This window comes from Colletotrichum siamense, assembly GCF_013390195.1.
Source record: "Colletotrichum siamense strain Cg363 chromosome Unknown KSG_Cg363_contig07, whole genome shotgun sequence".
Lineage (NCBI taxonomy): Eukaryota > Fungi > Ascomycota > Sordariomycetes > Glomerellales > Glomerellaceae > Colletotrichum > Colletotrichum siamense.
Window position 1 is genome coordinate 3,096,385 of NW_023501020.1, and position 20,658 is coordinate 3,117,042.

Below are 20,658 nucleotides of genomic sequence, written 5' to 3' on the forward strand. Positions count from 1 at the left end.
AATTCCTTGATCACAGGGGATCGGAGATGGAATGAGGGCGGATGGGGAGGCCGGCGGAACGAGAGGGAGCAGTCGTCGGAGGGCCGATGAGAGTCGTGTCGTTGTCGGGCCTGAGTCGAGTTCCTCGGGTCGAGAGCGAGGAATTCTTCAGGGGGTGTCTGGTCGCAGCGCAGATGGGCGTGGGACTGGTGTCGAGTGAAGGGCGAGGCGAAGGGGCGGAACGGGAGGGACGTCGGTGGATTGGGATGCAAAAAAAGAAGTGTAGAAAATACCAGTCAAGGCCTTCTGCACTATTGATGTCTCTTTCTGTCTTTCAATCCGGTCTCTTGCTCTTGCGTTTCGTCTTGCGGACTTCTTTGCAGAATTGCAGCTCCAAGCGGTTGGTCGTCAAGTGAACCCTTTTGAATGACCTTGGCGGAGGAGAGCGGAGGCGGGATGGGGAAGGTTGCGTGTAGGAGAAGCTGGTCGTCCTAACTGCTGGTTGGTTGGGTTGGGGTACTTGTTCTCGTCGGAGAAGAAGCACTCGATTGGTGGTGTTGAAGGGAGAGGTTGATTTGGTGATGCCGAACCTTCTTTTTGGAGGGAGGACAGTCGCCAGATTAAGTCTCTCCTTCCTTCCTCTTTTTTCCTATTCTCTGGGAGGGGGGATTGAGTTAGAGAATGGAAAGACCCTTTAGTCGTTTTCGGCGAGTAAAGAGGTCAGGAAGGGTTGGCTTCGGAGAGGGAATGAATGGATGGGGAGAGTCGAAGGGGAGGAAGGAAGGGGGGAGGAGAGGGTAGGTAAAGGGTTGGAGAGCGGAGGAGGAGATGAAAAAGGATTGGAAGAGAACGAAGGTGTTTTAACCAAGCACCGCACCACCGACGCTCAGCGAGGATGAGGAGTACCTTACTACGTGGGTACGGGTGTGTGTGTGAGAGAGAGAGCCCGCCGGTAAGAGAGAGAGAGAGAGAGGGACGAGTCTGTCCCCCCAGTCCCATTTCAGTTCCCAGTCTGCAGTCTCCAGTGTAAGGCAAGGTCCCCCCCTTCCTCGGTTCCAATAAAAAGGTACTTGCAGCTTTGGCCTTTTTGGTCTAGGAGAGAGTGGGAAGGAGCGGCCTGGGGAGGTACCTTTTCTGCGACTTGCGTGGGAAAGAGAAGGAGAGAGGGGGGGAAGGGGAGGGGAGGGGGTGTACCGTGTGGTGCTTTCCTGGGCTGGGCTGGCAAGTGCAAGTGCAAGTGCAGGTGCGGGTGCAAGGTGGATGGATGGTGGACAGGAAGGACAGGACAGGCAAGGGCAGGGCAGGGACAAGGGACAAGCTCGAACCAGGCTTGAGCCGGGCGGCGGGCATGGGGGATGGGGCTTGGAGCAATGCTGCTGGGGACTGGCAGCTGGCAATTGTGCGGCCGGCGACGCGGACGCGACCCAGGGTGCCAGGGTGCTTGGGAACCTGTAGAGGGAAAAGGGTACGTACCGGATATGCTGAAGCAGCTGCTAACAGTGCTGCAGCTTCAGTGAGTGCGCTGAGTGGACGGCCAAGCTGCTGCCGCACTTTACTTGCAGAGCCGGCCCTCTTTTCCTTGCAGATGTGCCCTGCAAGTGCAGCAGGAGCGACAGAAGCAGGCTGAGTGAGCGATGTGATGCGAGTGAGATGGACGGGAGATTCGCAGTTTCGCCCTCTTTTTTTTCGAGAACTTCTTCCAGTGGAATTGTTCTGCAGTCTTCGGATGCCAGCGAACGAGGCAGACAGGCAGTGAGCAGACTCCGCGGGCAGCAGCAGGCAAGCAAGCGCTTCTCAGTATCAGTACTCACACACACACAATTGATTGTCTGCCCTAGCTAGCGAAATGTCGGTTTCCAGCTGTCGCCGTCCAGTGTCCAGTGTGAGAGAGAAAGCAGCAGCAGCTAAGATAATGCCTGTCGAGCGCGCGCCGAGAGTGGATGGCGGACTTGCAGGGTGGGACCTTACAGCAGACGCGAGCCGGCCGTCGATTGGCTGCGGCTGGTGAAGTGCTACTGCGCAAGTACGTTAGGAGGTACGGAACCGTTTGGCACCGTGGACCTGACGCCGGAGGCAGACAGGACAAGGCAGGAGCAGGAGCAGGAGCAGGAGCCAGCAGATGCACCCCCCCCAAGACGCCTGAGGAGACTGACTGCAACAGCTCTTACGACACAATGACCGCTTTTGTGCAGCAGCCCGACACAGTGCCTTGTTCTTGGATAGGTATCCGTACTGCACTATTCGAAATACCGTTATGCCTGTTGGTATTGTATCTGTGCCTAGCCTTGATATGCCACGCCGCAGATGATGCCACCCGTGTAGCTACCTACGTCGGCAGGACTCGCAGATTGATAAATGTCTTTGTGTGTATCACTGGCAGTAGCGTGTTCCACCGCCAGGGTCAAAAGGAAAAGGAAGACGGGATACCTATGGTACGTAGAGCTTCAGAAGTAAGCAAAATCCCCTAGATGGCGTCCGATTTAGCGGACCACGGAGGCGTCAGACTCTGTGGCTAAACGGCGGGCCGGCTGCGAGAAAGAATGACGAGACACGAGGCGAGACGTCGAACGGGATCACCGGCGTGGAGCGGGGGGTAAGAGAGACTGCTGAGAGTGGCCCAACGACGACACCTCCAGTGGAACCCGATGCGCCAACAGCCTGCAAAAGTGCTGCTGTCAGCGTCGACGACGGCGGCGACGACGAAGCCTGGAGCCGGTCGTCGAAGTAAGTGAAAGAAAAACGACGGTGGCTGGGCTGAGCGTTTCCTTTCCACCCCCCGGCTCTAACTGATGTTGCCGATTGCCCTTTGTCGCGGATGGTTTTAGCGGTTCGTCGACGAGACGGTTCGTTCGTTCGTTCTTTTTGCCCAGGGGCTCTGCGGCCTTCTGGTTGGTTGGATGTCAGGACTTGGCCAAGGCAGGGGACGCGGCCGGACAGTTGCACTGGCGAGTAATGATTGGCGGGGTGCCTGTCCGATATATGTGCTGACTGATCTGATGAACAAAGGCAGGCGGCTTATGCTCGCTTCAGGGAATGCATGTATTCGTACAGAATATGTAAGATGCTCCCGAGCTGGTGGTAGTAGTGTGCAAAAAGGCGGATATGCTGTGTGGATTCGAGAGCGACGGTGGAGATTCTGCGTCCTGGGTGGTGGTGGTAAGAGTGGTCAAGGTCCAGGGCGGCCGGTTTTGCGTGTAATGGTCGTGTTTGTGTGCAAGGTTGGAGGAAGGTGTAATAAGAAGCGTGAGCGTGAGCGTGTGCGTGTGGTGGTCGCGGTTTGGGTGGTGTTCAGAGTCTGGAGCAGGGATTGACGGGAAGCCAGGCGCCGGCTGGGATTGGCCACGACGCGGTGCAGGGGATGGCTCTTGGTGTGTGTGTGTGTGTGTGTGTGTGTGCGTGCGCCTTGTCCTTCTGGAAGAAGCGTGAGGTTCCTCTGTAGTGGATATCGGGGGACCGTGGACGTGGATCTTGGGGCAGTTTGGCGACATTAAGTGATGGATGACGATGATGCAGATTTGGTCTCCGTACGAGGTGCCTCCTCTCCTCCGTGGGCGTGCGTTTAATCGTGGAGAATATGCAGAGTAGAGCGGGAAGGACGACACACAGTCATGTAACTGTGGCTTGGATATTGGGGGGGCATGCAGAGAATATCCCAATGAAATGACATAAGCAGACGGATATGACAGTGGAGAGTGTGCTCAGTATTCAACGGCGAGCGACATTGGATGCATTTCCCGTCTCCTTGGCCTGATTCTTCCCACGGCGCCCTCCACCGATTGATATATGCGTAAACCGTCATCGCAATTCACCACTGTCTGATGGCATCGCCATCGAGAAGGGCAGACAGGCAGGCGGTCGTGGTCGAGGAGGCCCGTATTATTGTTATTTGTTATTCGCAATTTCGAATCTCGCCCGTAGGTCTTATGTTTGTTTGTTGTTATTCCATCCGTCAGTGAACGTCTTGGGGCATAAGAAAAAAAGGTCGATGCCGTCCGGGCCTCTCCGGGACGGGCCTCCACCCAGGACGCAAATCCGAGAGCTGCAATTGGGCCGACCGTCTGCAGGTGTCGCGTCCCGTCAGCAGCGGCGCACCGACCGTCATCCATTCAGCGGCCGTCCTTCTAGAAGCTCCAGCAAACGGTGGGCGGGCCCCCACCCCTTGCGGCCCTCGGGCCACTGAGCGTGCTTCAACGACAGATGCCTCGTCGCCAACCAGACAAGCAGTTGTGCAGCTATCCAATACCTGTGCAAGCTTGTTTCTTGCATGAAAAATGCGAGATGCAGGTCTCCATCGAGGCCGCCCACAAAGAAGACCGACCACCTGCACCTCGTGGAGCCTGAGGATTGAACCTGAGGACAAGCTTCGTCCGTCACTTTCATCATCAAATAAAATAAAAAAACAGCCTACAAACGCAAAATGACGGGATCGTCACTCGCGCAGGGGCAAGAGTCAAGAGCCCAACGCCCGTGACCTGCAACCGGGCCCCCGTCCCCATGCTACTTGGCTTTACTAACTTGCGTGCCAATACTGCATGCGTCCATCAAAACTTCCAGAAACTCAACACCACACGCAAACGCGAAAACCACACGTCCCTCGGACACCTTTACCAAACGAGCCCGTCGTAAATGGGGTGGAGGGTCATGCGTGTTCTCCTGCGCATATGGTAAAAATGGTATCTTCCGTGCGCCGCCCACACTTACCGCAGGCGCAGGCCAGGCGGCGCAGGGTCGACCGTACCACCACCACCACCACCACCACCACACCGGCTCGGCTTCAGATTGAACAGTCAACGGCTCCTTTTCTGAAGTTGCAATTGCTGGAGCCTAGGGAAATCCTGCTTCAGATACCAGCGACAGGCGCAGGCTTGGCGGGGCCAAGTGTCCGGTATCATCGCTATGGATCGTCATCTCATCATCATCAAACAGCCCGACAACCACCAGATCTTTCCGGCAAACGCACGGCCTGCCAAAAGAAAAAGTGAGCCGTTCGATTTTCCAGTTTCGGCGACCGCGTTGAAGTCGCGTTGAAACCCAATTGAGTCGAGTGCAGTCGTAATAGTTCGCCTCTTCAACACCATCCGTGCTTGTCTGTAACTTCAGCCCCTCCAAAGCCGGACGCATCGGAAAGGGGATTGTGTGGCATTGGCATTGGCATTCGAGGATTGAGGATTTCGAGGATTCGCAGGGTTGTGTGGAGTCGATTGTCATGCCAGGTGCCGGAAAGACTGTCAATAGTTCCCATCTGTAAGGCGTCCCGAATACCTGAACGTTTAATGGTTAAGCGAAATCTGACTTGCGCAAGTCCTGGCGTGTATCCTTTCCAAACCGTCTTCAAAAGTCAATTGGGCCATCTTGAGTAAATTGGCCCTGGAAGACCTACGCCAGATCATCGTCCCCCATCGCGCCTCGCGAAACAAGAAAGCACGCAACACCCAGGAACCAACTGAAATTCCCCAAACCTGGCTGGCTCGTTTCCCTTCTCCTCACATGCACAGTACTTGCGTATGCAATACAAGCAACAGGAAACCATCTCGCATTGGACAAGGAATCTCCAATGCCGCAACTCCTCCCAAGAGAAAAAATGAGGACATGGACCACCAGCCAGCCAGCTTGCCCAGTCGGCAACCCTATCCCCGGTCCGTACATAAGAATCACGACCGGCTGGGCCGCTTACGTCGGAGTGGATTCCATCGTCCACCGGTCCCCAATTGCAATCGACAATGCCCTTCCCAAAGGTACCCATCCAAGTACCTCGCATGACCTCGCAAGGCATGACTTGGGCCGGTGTCCACCCGCGCTAGGTACTTTTCGGGTACCTTCCCCTTTTCTGTGTCTGTCCCCTTTCCCATCGGTGATGAACGATTCCAGCTGCTTTTGAATTAAAGGTCAGGCAATTAAGATATGCGGAAGCCCATATCGTGATCCCTTTTCTCATGTCTCCAAGATGAGTTTGTTCAATGCTGGCACGTTAGGGGGCAGCGGCTCAAGCGAAGACCAATTCCAGCGGGCATATCAAAACAGCACACCCAAATGCCTGCAACTCCATAGGGCAAAGACAATTTTTCCCAACCGAAGCCTAGAGAACCCCCCAGCATAAAGACGCCAAACGGTCGTCGACCATTCCTTTTGGCAAATCGTATCTCTCTCCCGGTACCATCCACAAGTCCACACTGAGGAGTCTCTCATCCCGTCAAATGACATCCCAGTCAGCCTTCACTGAATCCAAGATGCTCATCACCCCCCAAAGTTCCAGGAGCCAGCCGGGAACGGTCGTCAATCTGCCCACCCTCCCTCGTCCAATCACTGGCCCCCTAATGCCTGAACGCTCGACCATCTCCGACATCCCGGTCCCGAGCACGAGGGCGACCGAACCGAACCCGGAACGCCGTTTCCCACGGACGCGCGACGGGACCAATCACAAGACACCAACACGAACTTGAATTGCAAAGTAATCCCCCCCAAACCGCGACGTTCATTAAAAAGGAAAGGAGGAACCACTTCCCACACACACGACATTGCCTATTCGTGTATGTGCGCATGTCTCCTTTCTGTTTAACCTCACTTCTTATAAACGCATTCGTATGTAATATTCGCAATACCACGGAGATCCCGTCATGCAGATCCAAAGTCCAATCCAATCGCCAATTGTGCCTGTCCTGTCCCCCCCTTTCCCCTTAAACGTTCAGACCCGGAGGCCGGTGCCAGTGCCTGCTTCAAGCGAGATGGAACTGCACTGCAACAGCTCGAGCCAACCCTACCTGGCCCAGCATCACCGGAAAAAGAAAAGAGTGAAGTGATGCAAAAATGCGTATGTAACTGAGGATCCCTCTCGCCGCCCACCCAGAAAAAAAAAGGGCGTTCATTCACCAGACAACAACGACGCAATCCAAGTCTCTGAAATTCCCCCGTGTTCCATACATGCCTCCTTAGCGCCAAGCCGATCGATCCATTCCCCGAGGGAAGCAGGCAAAAAACCAAGTAATTTTCACACAACTGCAAAAAAGCCCACTTGGCCTGCATCGTATCCCAGATCTTCGCGTCAAAATCGCGGGAGTGTGTTTTCTTACACCACCTGAGGGGTTAGCTTACGGGTAGCACGATACTACAAAGCTACTCATTCACCCGCATATGCGTGCGTACATTTACACAAACGTCACCTCAACCCATCAAACCCTCCGTCCGTCCCTCCCTCTAACCCAAACTCCCCAACTGCCCCATCGCCGCCAAGACGCGCAAGTAAAGTGAACCTCTTCATAGCCGCATGGCTCAGCTCACTCGAACGACGATAGTCCGCCCCGCCCCGGCCCAACCGACAGTAACCCCAACGCCACCTGCCTATGCCGTTTTCAATCGCCTGGATATCCGGCACGCATCGTCAGGCACACACACACATACACACACACATACACACACACGCTCTCGTCGATCCGCCGCCGCGCCACACAAGCGCCAGGAGGAAAAAGAAGATCGCGATCGGTTGGCTCGCTCCCTCCCCTTTCACGCGCGTGTTCGTTCCATTAGAAGCAGGCCATTCCGCACGTCAGACGCGCCAGCAAACGATCCCTTCCCCCCCTTCTAGTGTACCCAAAACCTAACGGGCTCGCGCTCCCCCTGAAGCCTGAAGCAAGCCACATCTATCATCGCGAACCAGAAAATCCTCCTCCCCCAAAAATACACACACGCACATCATCCGCCAGGAACACGCAGCGGGAAAAGCCACCGCAGACTAATCCCATAGCTTCCGTCCGTCCTTTCCATCTAGTTCGACTGTTTTTAATCATCTAGCCTGATCCATTTAGCTGCTGCCTTGCACGCCGTGTCCCGCGTGGGGGACGCTGTAAGACTGGCTCCAATATCTATCCCTCCCTCTACCCGTTCCGCCACCGCACCCTGCGCCGTGCATCACCGCCGTCAAACTCCTCTGCAGTAGTGACCATCTTCCCGTAGCCGCGCAAGACACGAACCGCTCATAGCTCCAAAAGCTTGCAAGACCCATTGAAGAAAAAAGAAAAGACGTCCCCTACAAACGCACCAGATTACCCAATGACCCCTGTAACCTTTGCTTTTCCCCCAATGACCACGCGCGCGGGATCTGCGTCGTCGCCTTACCACTTTCCACACCCCGGTCACCGCTTCAAGTCTCAGAGCTGAGACCTGCCTGCCTTCTTTGCTTTCTGCAGCCCGCGCATCGGCAGCACGATCCATTTTCGGGGTATGATGTCCCATCGAGATTCAAAATCTCATAGACAGAAAAGAAAAAAGAAAGGTTTGTCATCATCGGCTGGCGCGTATCAAGTATTGAATGTCTCACAAGAGAAAAGTGCAACACTGTAGACACCACATCAAGTCATCCGATTTAAACGCCCCGTTCGGCTCCGCGCATGCATATCTCGTCATCCCATCTCACCCAAAATCCAATTGACACTCTGAACCATCGCTGCCGCCTAACTTACGACGGCGGCTACAGACGAGACATTGAGATCGAAGCAAGCGTCTAAGTACGCAACCGCATCAAACGCCATTGCCGCGTTTACGGTCCCCGATGAACCAATGCGAAATATGCCGTCTTCTCATCCCCAATCCTTAGCCACGTACCTCTCTCTCCTGAATATATGCTGTCTAAGGAGTAAAGACACGACGGCGCTTGTCAAAACCATACTGAAGCATTATTCCCTCTTACAATCATGCGATGACCGAAAGCAAAGAACCCCAACTCCGAGTGCGGGTATATACTCCGTCCCAGCTAAAAGGAGGCGGCGGTAATCAATCGTCTTGCACCCCAGCGGGAGCAAAACCACCAGCCTAAAACGGTTACAGACCGTACCTGGAAGGGGGTGCGAGGGGACGTGCTCCGGGCAGTCTTCTCTCGACCACCAAAGGAAAGAAAATAGATTCATTCCCACCGCAAACCCCCCAATTACCAATGCCGCATCAACATCGTCATCAAACGGTCCGAGATTTCTGCACATCGAATCGATGCCATCGGTAATGAATGCAACGGCAATCATCGAGACATTCTCTTGGAAAAGGACCCCTGTCCGGAGGCTCCCCCAAACCAACACGGCAAACCCACACCCCTGACCCGCGGTTCCGTCCCACCGGCGCCGACAAACTGGGAAAAAAAAAAAGGAGGGGCGGGGGGCACCGGGGTGGGAAGTTCATTTGCACATCTGCGCCTCTCCCGACTGAGACCACGTTTATTCTTTGAATGGAACACTCACTCACTTCAATCTCAAATCTCTCTTCAACGACTCAAGCAACTGCTTAATTAGTCGGGTTGACGTAGTCAATCGGACAACTCTGATTCAAAGCGTTTCGAGAAACACCAAGCTTCCTTCCTTGCCGCTTTGTCCTTGGCTAGAGCGCTTGTCAAATGAAAGAAAACCCTTTCCCACCTGATACATCAGACGAACAAAGGTCAGTGCTCCAGCCCACATGACCTTCCCACGGACAAAAAAAAGCCGCTGAAAGGATTGGATTTCCATTCTTGGGTCTGATAATTGGAAAGAGGCGCTTGCGTTGGAGAATAAGGTAAGGTAGTCCCGTCTCGGCCACTTTACGCGGTTGGTCCTTTATGAACCCCTCAACGCGGTCGCGCCGTAGTAGACAGACGTTCCTGTAATTGTCATCAAGTGTTGGGAACAGACGTAATACTCCCCGGATTTGCCCCTGCCCCTACTCAGTCCATCTCAAGTGCAAAGGCTGCCCGGAGTCATGTCCGTCCACAGCCTCAAGATACCCTGTGCCATCGCCACAGCGGCAAATATCGAAGGCTCGCCATCATTAAGCCTCACCATGTCTCCTTGCCCTTCCCCGGATCTGGCCCCACCCAGTGATATCCATCCCACGGCCTCCAAAACCGGTCGCTGCCGTCCTGGCCTCGGCCCTTTGACGGCGGAGGCTTCAAGCTTGCTTCGACCGCCAATGGAGCCGTCACACCCACCAAGCTTTCGAAACCCCGTCTCCCTGTGAACCTGCTTTGCTGCCTGCCTTCTGCCAACGCAGCAGCTGCAGTTGCAGTGACATTTGTAGGAGCCAAAGCAGGCTCGACACAAACCTTGGTCGGCAGGCCGGCTGGCTGGTGGTTGCAGGGAGGTTGGACGAGTAAGAAGCGCGCCTACTCCAAATCCGCCCAGAGACCTCATCCTTGAAGGCTTGCGTGCTTTTACTTAGTGCCACTCACTTACCCCTCACCCCGTTCGCTGTCATACGAAAATCGACATCTTCCACCACCTTCAGATAACCCTGGCAGATGGCTACCACCTCTACTAAGTTAGCAGCGCTACTCAAAGTATGGCACCCTACCCCCGCCTTCAGCTCAGGAACGTCGCGAACCAGCGCCGGCCGCCGTACACCACCATTCCAGACGGCCCAAACTGAAAACCAAAAACCTCCCCAAAAATCAAGGAACACGCAATTATTTCCCCGAACCAGTTGCCAACTGGCGAGGTAGCACCCAACCACCAGCACCACGCCCGCGCAACTGATAAGCCCAGCGAAGCGTCAATTGGACCACGAACCTCCATTGCTCGTAGACCGGATTCTAAGAATCCCACTCGCTTGCGAACCGCGAAAAAAGAAGTGTCAAGATACGCTGGTCCAGCTGCGTCCGGCCATGCTCTGCCGTTCCCCCACCCCACACCATTTCTCATCCCCCTCCATGCCCTTCCCCTCGCGCCATTCGGTAGCCCGGGAAGGCCCTTGTCCGGGGATTCCAGCGAGCCCGGGTTTGCGTAGATAGTAGATAGGCAGTCGTGAGCCCGTACACCTCGTCGCATGCGGCTAAAGCAAGGCAGGAGATGTGGTGGTGTTGATTGTGGATTTTGGCGCCAGATGTCGGCATCATTTCTTTCTACACTCGACGCCCTTCTCCCGGGGGGTGTGCGCCGGCTCGTTCGAGGTTTTGATGGGTCCCCGCATCTGCATCCCCAGATTGGAGAACCCGACGACGACGCGCGCACGATACGCGACTGGCGACTCTTCAGCGACGCCCCTCTCTCTCACACGCGACGGGCGACGGGCGGCGATCCTCGGCACGACGACCGGAGCGCCGGGTCCGTAGAACCTCGACCCCTCCCCTCCCCAAGATGGTGACGCTGTCGTGCTGCCAATCATCTATCTGGAGGGACCAATTGGGCAACGGCAAATCAAGCAATATGCCTCCTGCACGTCTTCAGCTAGATTAGGCCAACTGGAGATGTGCGAGAGAGCGTCAAGGCACGCAATCGAACCGCCGGGCGTATCATCATTGATCAGCAGGTGCCGTTATCTTTGGTCCAACGGCCGGAGTTGGTCCAAGCCATGATCTGCAGCATGCAAGAGCGCGTTGCGTATCTCCGAAGACTCGCACCGACATTGGTTTCGAACCGTCGACGTGGCTCGGCGGAACAGACCGTGTTCCCCAGCCCCAGAAGGCGAGAGGTTGAAAGAAAAACTCGACCTCGCATAAACCTCTCAACTTGAATCCATTCGCGTCGCCCAATTTTTTTTTTTCTCTCCTTCGCGTGACTGGGGCTGGATTCTCTCTTTTTCTGCATGCAGGATGTAGGTACATGTAGTACCAAAGTGGTTGCATGCGTCTCGTTCTCGATGGCGGTGACGTTTTACGAACCAACGTACCTACGTCTGTCTTTTCGTACTCCACGCCCTCGTGCAACTGTGGAGCGTGTTGGAGATTTCAACGCGTCTGCCACACCAGCGACGCTTGTCCGGGAGCGTTTCCTCTAAAAGTTGCCCCCGCAGTGGAGACTGTTCGATATCCATCATGAACGGCAAGTTTTTGAAGCCTCAAACCGGGGCGTCGGACCCGTTTGCGAAGGCCTGGACCCTGAATTTCAGGAAGCCCCCTCGAAGCTTGGGTAGTGGTCTCATTGTTGTCTGTTTGAAGCACCAGATGTCTTGTACGTTGTCCGTTAATCCGAGGTGATAACAATATAGCAGCTGTGGCGTTAAAATTGTATATTGAACCTTCGACTTCAGCCACACATGCCTTGCCGCAGAGATAATGCTTGGCTTGGAGGACGTGGCATCACAGAGACGTCGGCTCCTACGCGACAATGCATTCAGAATTTTCCTCATGCAGGCCATCGAAGCCATTTGTCGTCGATATTGTCATCACCGCCAGTCGCCGTCCGCCTGCACCTCGTCGGCGACCGCAGAAAGAATCTGATCACGACTCCGTTTTTTTCAGCCACCCCTCCAGCCCCTCTCATGAGAGCCGTATGCCGCACGATTTCTCCCTCTCTGACGGGTTGTACCCGCAAGCCTCGGCGGTGATCACGGCGCCAGCAAGCAGTCCCCGGCCTCGATCAACCAAAGTCAGACGTTGGCCCAGAAGCTGCTGCAAGTAACGGCGCGGGGCTTGGCCAAGATGACTCGTTGGAATGACCTCACGCGAGCGCGTGCGTCGTGACCCGAAGCTTCGGAGGTGGCCAGAATGGACCACACAGCTTGCTGCTGGTGCTGCTACTGCAGCTATCTGCACGACGCCAAAATTTGGGAACCACAGCCCGTCCCCGTCGTCGAGAAACCCTTGTCGGCCCCGCGATTTCGTACCCGGTCTGCCGCTTCGTGACACCATTTAGCTTTTTTTCTTGCTCGCCATCTGCCTCGATGTGATTTGTCAATGGCTTTGACGGCCCGCGGCAGCTGCGGCTCAAGTGCATCGTGAAGCTCCAATATCAAAAAAATTTCTTCACTTTTGCTCCTCTTCCTCGACCCATCAGGTAATTCGTCTCAACGGCAACGCGTGCAGATTTTTTTTTGCAGAGCCTCCGCACCAAGTCCCTTAATGCCAAGACTGTGGTTTTTTCTCTTCCCCTCTCTTACCGCATCTGCAGTGTTTTGACCGCCGTTGTGACTGCCGTTGGGGGCCCGAGGCTCCTCCGTGAGATCCTCCCCAACCCCCCGGACCCAAATGTCGCCGCAACGTTGTCCACTCAGCCGTTGAGCATCAAAAGACTCTGATTGCTGGAACGTAGCGGTCTGTCCGTGGGGACTCGCACCGACAAACTATTGATGCAGCGGTATGCGTGAGGTGGTTTGCCTGTGCACCGCAGGGTCTGCGGGGAGAATGGTGGCGATGGTTGGTGTTTGCGGACGTCACTCGGTGTCTGACTAAGGCATGCGGATGTCGCCTGGGTTGAGTCAATGCCAGCCGCTGTCTAGGCCAAGGTTCAACCCCATGACGTTTGGCAGACTGCATTGAACCCCCTGATAGACAATTGGCTTGGCCAAACCCAGCAGGTGCATCAAATTGTCGACATGTCCCTTGATAAGTGGTTGGATTAGCACCTTAGGCGTCGTTGCGAGCATTTGACCGCTCTTGTCGCCAGCGAAACCGAGCGGCGAAGCAGAGACACGGCCTGGTTGCCGCAAGGCGAACATTTGGTGGCGGCACGGCTCAGCAGGCCGGAATTGCGGTTTTGCTTCTCCCAACAACCGACTTTCCAGCGGTCAGTCGGCAAGCCTTCATTGGCGCGCAAATTCTCGGCCGGGGGAGGACGGCGGGCTTGCCTAGGTGCTTGCCTTGTCTCAGACCCTGACGGGCCATTCCACCCGAGAGGAAAGGGATCGCTGACATTCTTGAGGCGGCGTTGCCAGATGTCGTCGTACACGGCATGGTAGGAAATCAATAGTCTCAACAGACAGGGCAATTTGGAGCTTCGCTTCACAAATAGACGTGACGGGGTTGGCTCGATGGTTTTTTGGTGTGACCTTTTGCTCCGGTTGAGCACCCACAGAGGAGCTCGGAGATGGGGTCTCGGGGACGGCGAGGCGTACGAAACGAGGAATTGGCAGATTCTGAATGAATGCAGGGGGATGAGGGCCCTCGTGGAGTCGTCTAGAAGGTTTTTGGAAGGCAAGAGAGATGCTTGCAAGTTGCAAGTGGTCGCAGCTGTCAAACGGGACAACCCCACATGACTGTGATCGGGTGCTCCACCACCGTCCCGACACGGTGCATCTTCAGCCACAGGCCGGCGCCCCGGCACGGAAAGGGGGCCCACTCAGATGCACAACCAGAACAACCCGCACAAAAGACACGAGGCTGATGACGCTAAGGAAGGTTGAAAATTCCGATCCCGTCTCCAGTTCCACCCAATCGGCCGAGCCCCCCTTGTCCCGACCGGGATTAGCGCCAGATCTTGTGCACGCCGTGTGCTTGCCATGCGCGATCCTAGCATGTTCCGCCTTAGTAATGCAAACCTTATCCTCTGCATTGGTACAGTGTCTCGTGTGTCTCTTTCGTTGTGAAAAGTGAAGGTGCACCGGAGGAGACATCGTCAGTTGGGAAGCTCCGGTTGAATGGCTTTCTACCGGCAACAGGCAACTTCCCTACAACTCACTGCAAGCAACTGGCCACCTTCCAGCACACGGACGTCTGTCCATCTCAAGACGCGGAAGCTGCCATCACGTCGGGTCGGAACTCGTACGGTGGAATGGGCGCCCTGCAGTTCATCCCAAGACACTGACGGTTTCTGTCTCCTGTCGCCAGTCGCCCCAACCCCTTTGCACTGCTGCAGACCCTGTCCCAGCAAAACGCCTCCTCTTCTGGAGCTCTGACGACGATGTTCTCCCCAGTGCCAGCCAAGCAGCTTTTCCCTCACTTCCGGACCCTTTTTGCAACCCCGTCCGCAACAAATCGGGTTGGCCCGTTACGAAGAGATTTTTGCACCTCAATCTTTTCCCCTTGCCGCTGCACCGTCTGTCACAATATCCCGCCCAGCCGTCTCTGCAAGGGTTCACGTCCAGCACATGGCCTGGCCCTGCGAAAAAGAAAGATTTTCCGAGAACGAAACCTCCAGCTCGGGCCCCCGAACCCTTAAGATGGCCGCTATTACTGCCATTGCCATCACATCACACCTGCGAATACGCCGCTCGACGGACCAGTGACCCGGGTGGGCCTGGAGTGCTGTCCGCGAACACAGAGCTCCGGTATCCGCATTAGGGGTTTGATTGTGCTTCCAATTAAGCCAATTGAACCCTGAATAACGGCACAGAGGTCATATGTTGGCGTTGCGTTGGAACGCCATATATTGCACGCCCGCTGCCGTCGAACCTCAGGCAAAGGCTATGTCGGTAATGGCCGTCGACAGGAGCAGCCAACGTCCCAAGCGTTGGGCCGCCGTTGACGGAACCGAGGGAATAGCCGCACACAGGCCACCTGCCATCCCATCATTTTCTCAGCGGCGTCTGTCGCCCAATTGCCAATTGACAGAGCGTTCGTTGCCAAAGCACACATTTTGTTCGGAGCTCACGGTGTCTGCAATTCCGCCAAAAATGGGAAGAGCAGCGCGAAACCGGACCATCAGGCACTCTATATCGAATCATGCCGTAGCACCGCTCTCACTCACGCGAGCCTATGGTGTGAGGCCGTGTAAACTGAATTCGCCTGCCAGTTGGTTCCAATGGCAACCGTCGCACTCGCCAATGCAACTCTTCCATGCCTTGTCTGTGTTTCATGACTGGCCTTTTCCAGGAAACGATTTCGCCGCTGCAACTGCGCAGCTACACAACGTCGTATCTACGCCCGATTCGTGCTCGCGGGGAAGCTGAAAGCGTCTTGTCGGTGGGTTCGCGTCAACAGCCGCCGCGATCTATGAAGACCATCGCCGTATGTTTCGACGCGCTCTGTTTGAGCTCTGAAGAATGGCGTGTTAAACACTTGTTGCACTCTAGAACTTCAACATGGCCGTCGACCACGGCTGGATTTCAAACGAAGCTAAGAAGGCCACATCATATTGTCTAAGACAGGGCACGGCAACGTGATTACGATACAGCAACGGATATTCCAAGTGAGGCAGATCTGGTAGCACCGTCGCGTGGCATCTGCAATGATCATCAATCATCAACTCTACTTCAGGCACAAACAACGCGCTACACAACTGCTAGAGGCCCAGATCGCGGCCCAAAGGCAACCCCTGGTGGTTCTCCAAATGCCCCGAATCAGACACGCCGTCAGCCGCTCGGACACCTATCAAAGTAACTTTCTGGACGGGTTAGGCCTGTATCCCCTCGCCTGTCACTAGCCAATCGACCCTAGCAACATCAACCGCAGCATCCCATCGCCGATGGATGATCAGTCAATGTTGCGACATTCAAATTCGTGATTGCTGACGAACCGCGCCATATCATCTTGGCCACACAGGAACTGCAGCTTTCAAGGTCTCGGAGCCCTGGATCTTACCCCAGCTCGGGCCGCGGATATCACAGATTGGCTGCGCGGAAGCGTTGCCTTTGGCGAGCTGCAGAAGCCTGGCCGCGAAGTTCGTGTCATGACGCGAAGCTGCATACCTTCAGCCCAGGTCTTGCCTAGCTTCCGAAGTTCTGAAGAAGCCATGCCAAGCGAACCTGAGCGGTTCACGCAGCCGGCCGTCTACCTATTGGTTTTATTCCAAGGATAGGAATGGCAGTGGAGAACCTGCGGCTTGTCGTCGGGGAGAACAGCTCGGTCGTGGAAACGCCATGCCGACCGAACGCAATTGATGGACCTGCCAACCATGGGATTTCATTGGAGCTTTTTCGGAGCTTCTTGGAGCTATTCCCCAGGATCAGGGTGCATCGAGGCTTTCCTTAGGAGAGCTGCGCCTACTGCTCAGCAGGCGAGGTGCGCTTCCGATGCCTGGTCGAACGAACGATGTTCTCAACCGGCGTCGTTGCCCTTGTCAGCCGTGGCGTGGCGTTTCGTACTATAATTCCAGGCCGATGTTGGGGAAGGTCATCTATCGCGGCTTTTCATTCACCACGGAAACGGTAGATGAGGTCTGCACCGTGCTCACGTCGTCCCATCTACGGTTACCGAACGGGCAAACGATCGGCGCCTCGCTCAATTTCAGCCTTGAGCGTCCAGCCACCTCACTTTTTGACGGGCGGATGTCCGCGAGGTTGATAGCCATCATCAATTCTTGACACCTGGCCGATGCTTTTCTCAATGTCCTAGTCTGGCGACAAACATGTCGTCATTAAAGAACCCAGGAAACGGATCGTCACTGCGAACGCCCGAGCAACAGACACATGCTGCCGTCCTAGAGATATACGGCAGTGGATTCTTGTGGAACAGAGGAGATTTTGCCAATCTGGCAGAAACATTTGAGGGCGCTTTAATCGTGGATACGGGTGCCGTCTCGGATTCCAGCACAAGTTCGTCAGCGCCGTGCCACTCGCTACGGGTCGGCGCAGGAAAAAAGAACCCCTATGCTCGTCATCATGACTTACGGGTTGAGAAATCTGCTGCCCCGGTCCTTACGCTCCCCACAGAAGCTATCACGAACTGGCCTGAGCACCCACCGAATGCCCCCAGCAACCGGCTTCTCGGATTTCCTCGGCTTGTGGTATTGTTCTGGGAATCAATTGAGGCTCATTTGGAGATCCAAAGCCCTCGCCTGCCCACTGGAAACATGACTGAAGGAATCTTGCCTGTTGGCTCCATATCTTCATGATTGTTTCCCCAGGGCCCGAATCCTGCAGCAGCGGACGACCCACCGCACCCCGACACATCCCCCACAGACGGGACACCGGATGCGCCGACCGGCCTGCCTATTCCGGGTCCTCGTAGAGGGTGTCAGCCGGGCCTGTAACACCATTGCGCAGTCTTTTGCCGGGGCCAGCGCCTGGGCGAATTTGCCTCGGCGGCTGCAACGGAGCAATCAGCAGGGCAAGTGTGCATTTGCGGCACTTGGGATTGCAGCTGAATGCCTCAAAAGGGCACAAGATGCGCAGGAGTTCGTCGCCTCCAGCCAGGATCGGCTCTAGAGCACGGGTTGCGACGCTGACGCCAGCCAGCAGATCGCGTCTTGCACGCGTTATTTCTAGATCATTGCTGGAATAACGGCGTGTTTCGAAATACAAACATGACGGCGCTGGCGAGAGGTCCTATCATCGTCCCCATCCGTGCCAGGTCAATCACTTCACCCACCAGTCGCTCACCGGACGGCCGACGTCCCAGCGTCTGGAAGCAAGACATCCTGATGCCATCCCGCACAGACATGGATGATGGAACATGGCTCGGGCATGTTTGCTGAAGCAGGCTACCCTTAGGGGGCTGGTTGGTTGGGGTTCCGCAGGTGTCGTCGAGATTGGTGATATCAGCGCAGCAGCGCCGACCGAGACATGAACCGAGACATGAACATCCCATCAGACGTGTTGATAATAGCTGACCGACATATCGCGTTCTGGACGTGCGTTGCGTCCGTTCGTCCTAACATCAACTCCACGCTGCGTCGCAAACATCGCAACATCAACAACCGAGAGACACACAAGCACATGCTTCTGCTGCAAGCAGGCAGGTTTGATTGTCATGTCTGCCAGTTGTCCAATATTGCCAGGGGTCTCCCCTCGAGATCTCGGATGGAAATTGGAACTAGTTGAACAACCACCACAATACATTCCTCAATTGAGTTGCACGCCAACCCAACCGCAGCCACTAAAAGGACGTCTTCGACGAGGGCAAACGAAGCATGATGCTACCAAAGCACCAACAAGCGTGCAAATTCAACGAATAATAAAACCACTTTACGCGTTACCTCGTTTCCTCCACGCGACAGACACGGCTGCCCCCCAAACCGGTCAGCACCGGTGGCCTCTGCGGCTGGATTGGGCAGATTTGCACTCTCGCATCTGCAAGCCACAGGCGCACGCCCGGTTTCCCCCACCGTAAGCCTGCACCTGCACGCAAAACAAGATTTCGCGCGCGAACAGCTTGCCTCCTCTCGTTGCGAGATACGGCCCATTTCAAGCAGGTAAATGCGAGTCCTCCACTTGTTGTGTCAAGACCTTGGAAACCCGTGGGCCAATTGGCTCCCTGGGGCCCGTCGCAATCGCGCGTGGCCGTCTCAATCTCCTGCAAACCACGAGGCAGCTCTCCGCCCTAATTCTCCGATTGCGCGATGCCTTACGGCCGTCGAACAAGGGGGAACATCTGTCGCTATTTCGGCGCTGTGCCTGACACCCAAGGCGCATGGGACGGGGACGATTGAGATTGAAGCGGAGTGACAGAGTGGATTGGACGTTGTGAAAGAGGCCATTGATAGCCTTATCACCAGGGGCGTCTGCTGCAACGACTCAGGAGCAGAACGTGTGATCAAAAGACCGAAACCTTCGTATTCAACTCTCCAGCCAACAGCGCAAGAGCGCAAGTGGGCTTTTCGCCTCTTTCAACGACTCGGCCGTTGCTTTCCTCCCCGGTAGATCACGATGGGCATGAACAGCTGCATTAAAGGTCACAGTCGCCATGGCCAGCCGAAGACGCCCCCAGCCCTCTTCTTTTTTGGGGTGGTCTCGGCAGCGATTGCATCGGCGGTCGAATCGGGTTTTCATCTCCGCTCCCGCCTACTTCTGAGTCGCTCTAAAATCCCAGGAAAGGCTTCCGCGGGTGCCACGCATCTGGACACACGGCGCGCCGGCAACAGGCTGGTTCTGCCTTGGGAGGATTGGATGTATTCAAGAAAAAGCAATGTTGCTTCTCGAATTTTTTCTTGCGTCGTTGCGAGGCGCAACGTCTATTTTTCTCCCGCCTTCCCATTCCCCCTTACTGAGGCGGGTAATCCGGCACTCTTCCAAGGTCGGGGTTGACGTTTGCACATCATCATTCTACTGTTCTCGCTGGGCTGCGAATAATAACGTAAGGGGAACGGGGACCAGGTTTAATATGTCGAGGCCTTTTGAATTTTGTGGTTTTATCTCCTGACATGCATTAGAGGGGGGCAAACGGGCTAGAATGCTCTCTGCGCTGGCTGGATTGGGACCGGATTGCAACGCATCGTCGCGATGCCCGACTCGTGTTGCCGTCCCACCGCCTGTGCTTTGCTCCGGGGCTGGCTGGCTGGCCTTTTTTAAACAATTTCACCATGTCAAATGCCATGTCGGTCTGGAGGATAGGCGAGATGACGGAATGCCTATTTGGGGACCCCCCTGGGAAGGGAAAGGGCGGATGCTGCCGAGATTTGCATGTGCGAGGTCCCAGGGGGTTGGAATGGTCCGGGGCAGTGGGTTGGGTAGGACACATTACGCTTTGAATGTTTGGAGATGCGGTCTGAGGGGAGGGTGAGGTGTTGATTTAGGATTAGTACACCGAGAGAGTTGACGAGTTGTGTGATGTATGAGGTTGGGTGGTGAGGTTACTTGACTCGGTAGCTGATGACAAGAGTGAGACGATCATGGCGAGCTGAGCACGAAGCCGTCACTCGGAAGCATGTATGATAATATAGTGACCGAAATGGTGATATATGGCGAGACCGATGGATTTTGGTGCTGGGAAGGCCAATGACTGCTTTGCCGGACAATGCTCACCAAGGAGTTTCTGAGAGCTTTTCTCCTTCGGGCTGTCTTCCACTCTTCTCGAGAGACTGCCTCCGTTCCACATTGCCTCCTTGTCATATCTTTTGCGATCTCGTTGTCGGTCATCTCTGTCGCTGCTCGTGTATAAGGCTTTTCCACACGCAATATGGTCGTTGATTTGTCAGTGGTGTGTTCATGTACACAGCACTCTTCCCCCCCCCCCCCTGCCTCGATCATCATACAGCTGAGGTTAAGAGGTCGTTGACGCGGGGATTCGACAAGCAGTATTGTCTGCCTCTTGCCTCGAGATGTGATACCAGGTACGTTGGTTATATAGGTCTTTGGGAAACTGGGAAAGGGGGGCTCTGGGTTCTGGTCCGACTTGAGAGAGCTTTCAAGATGTCC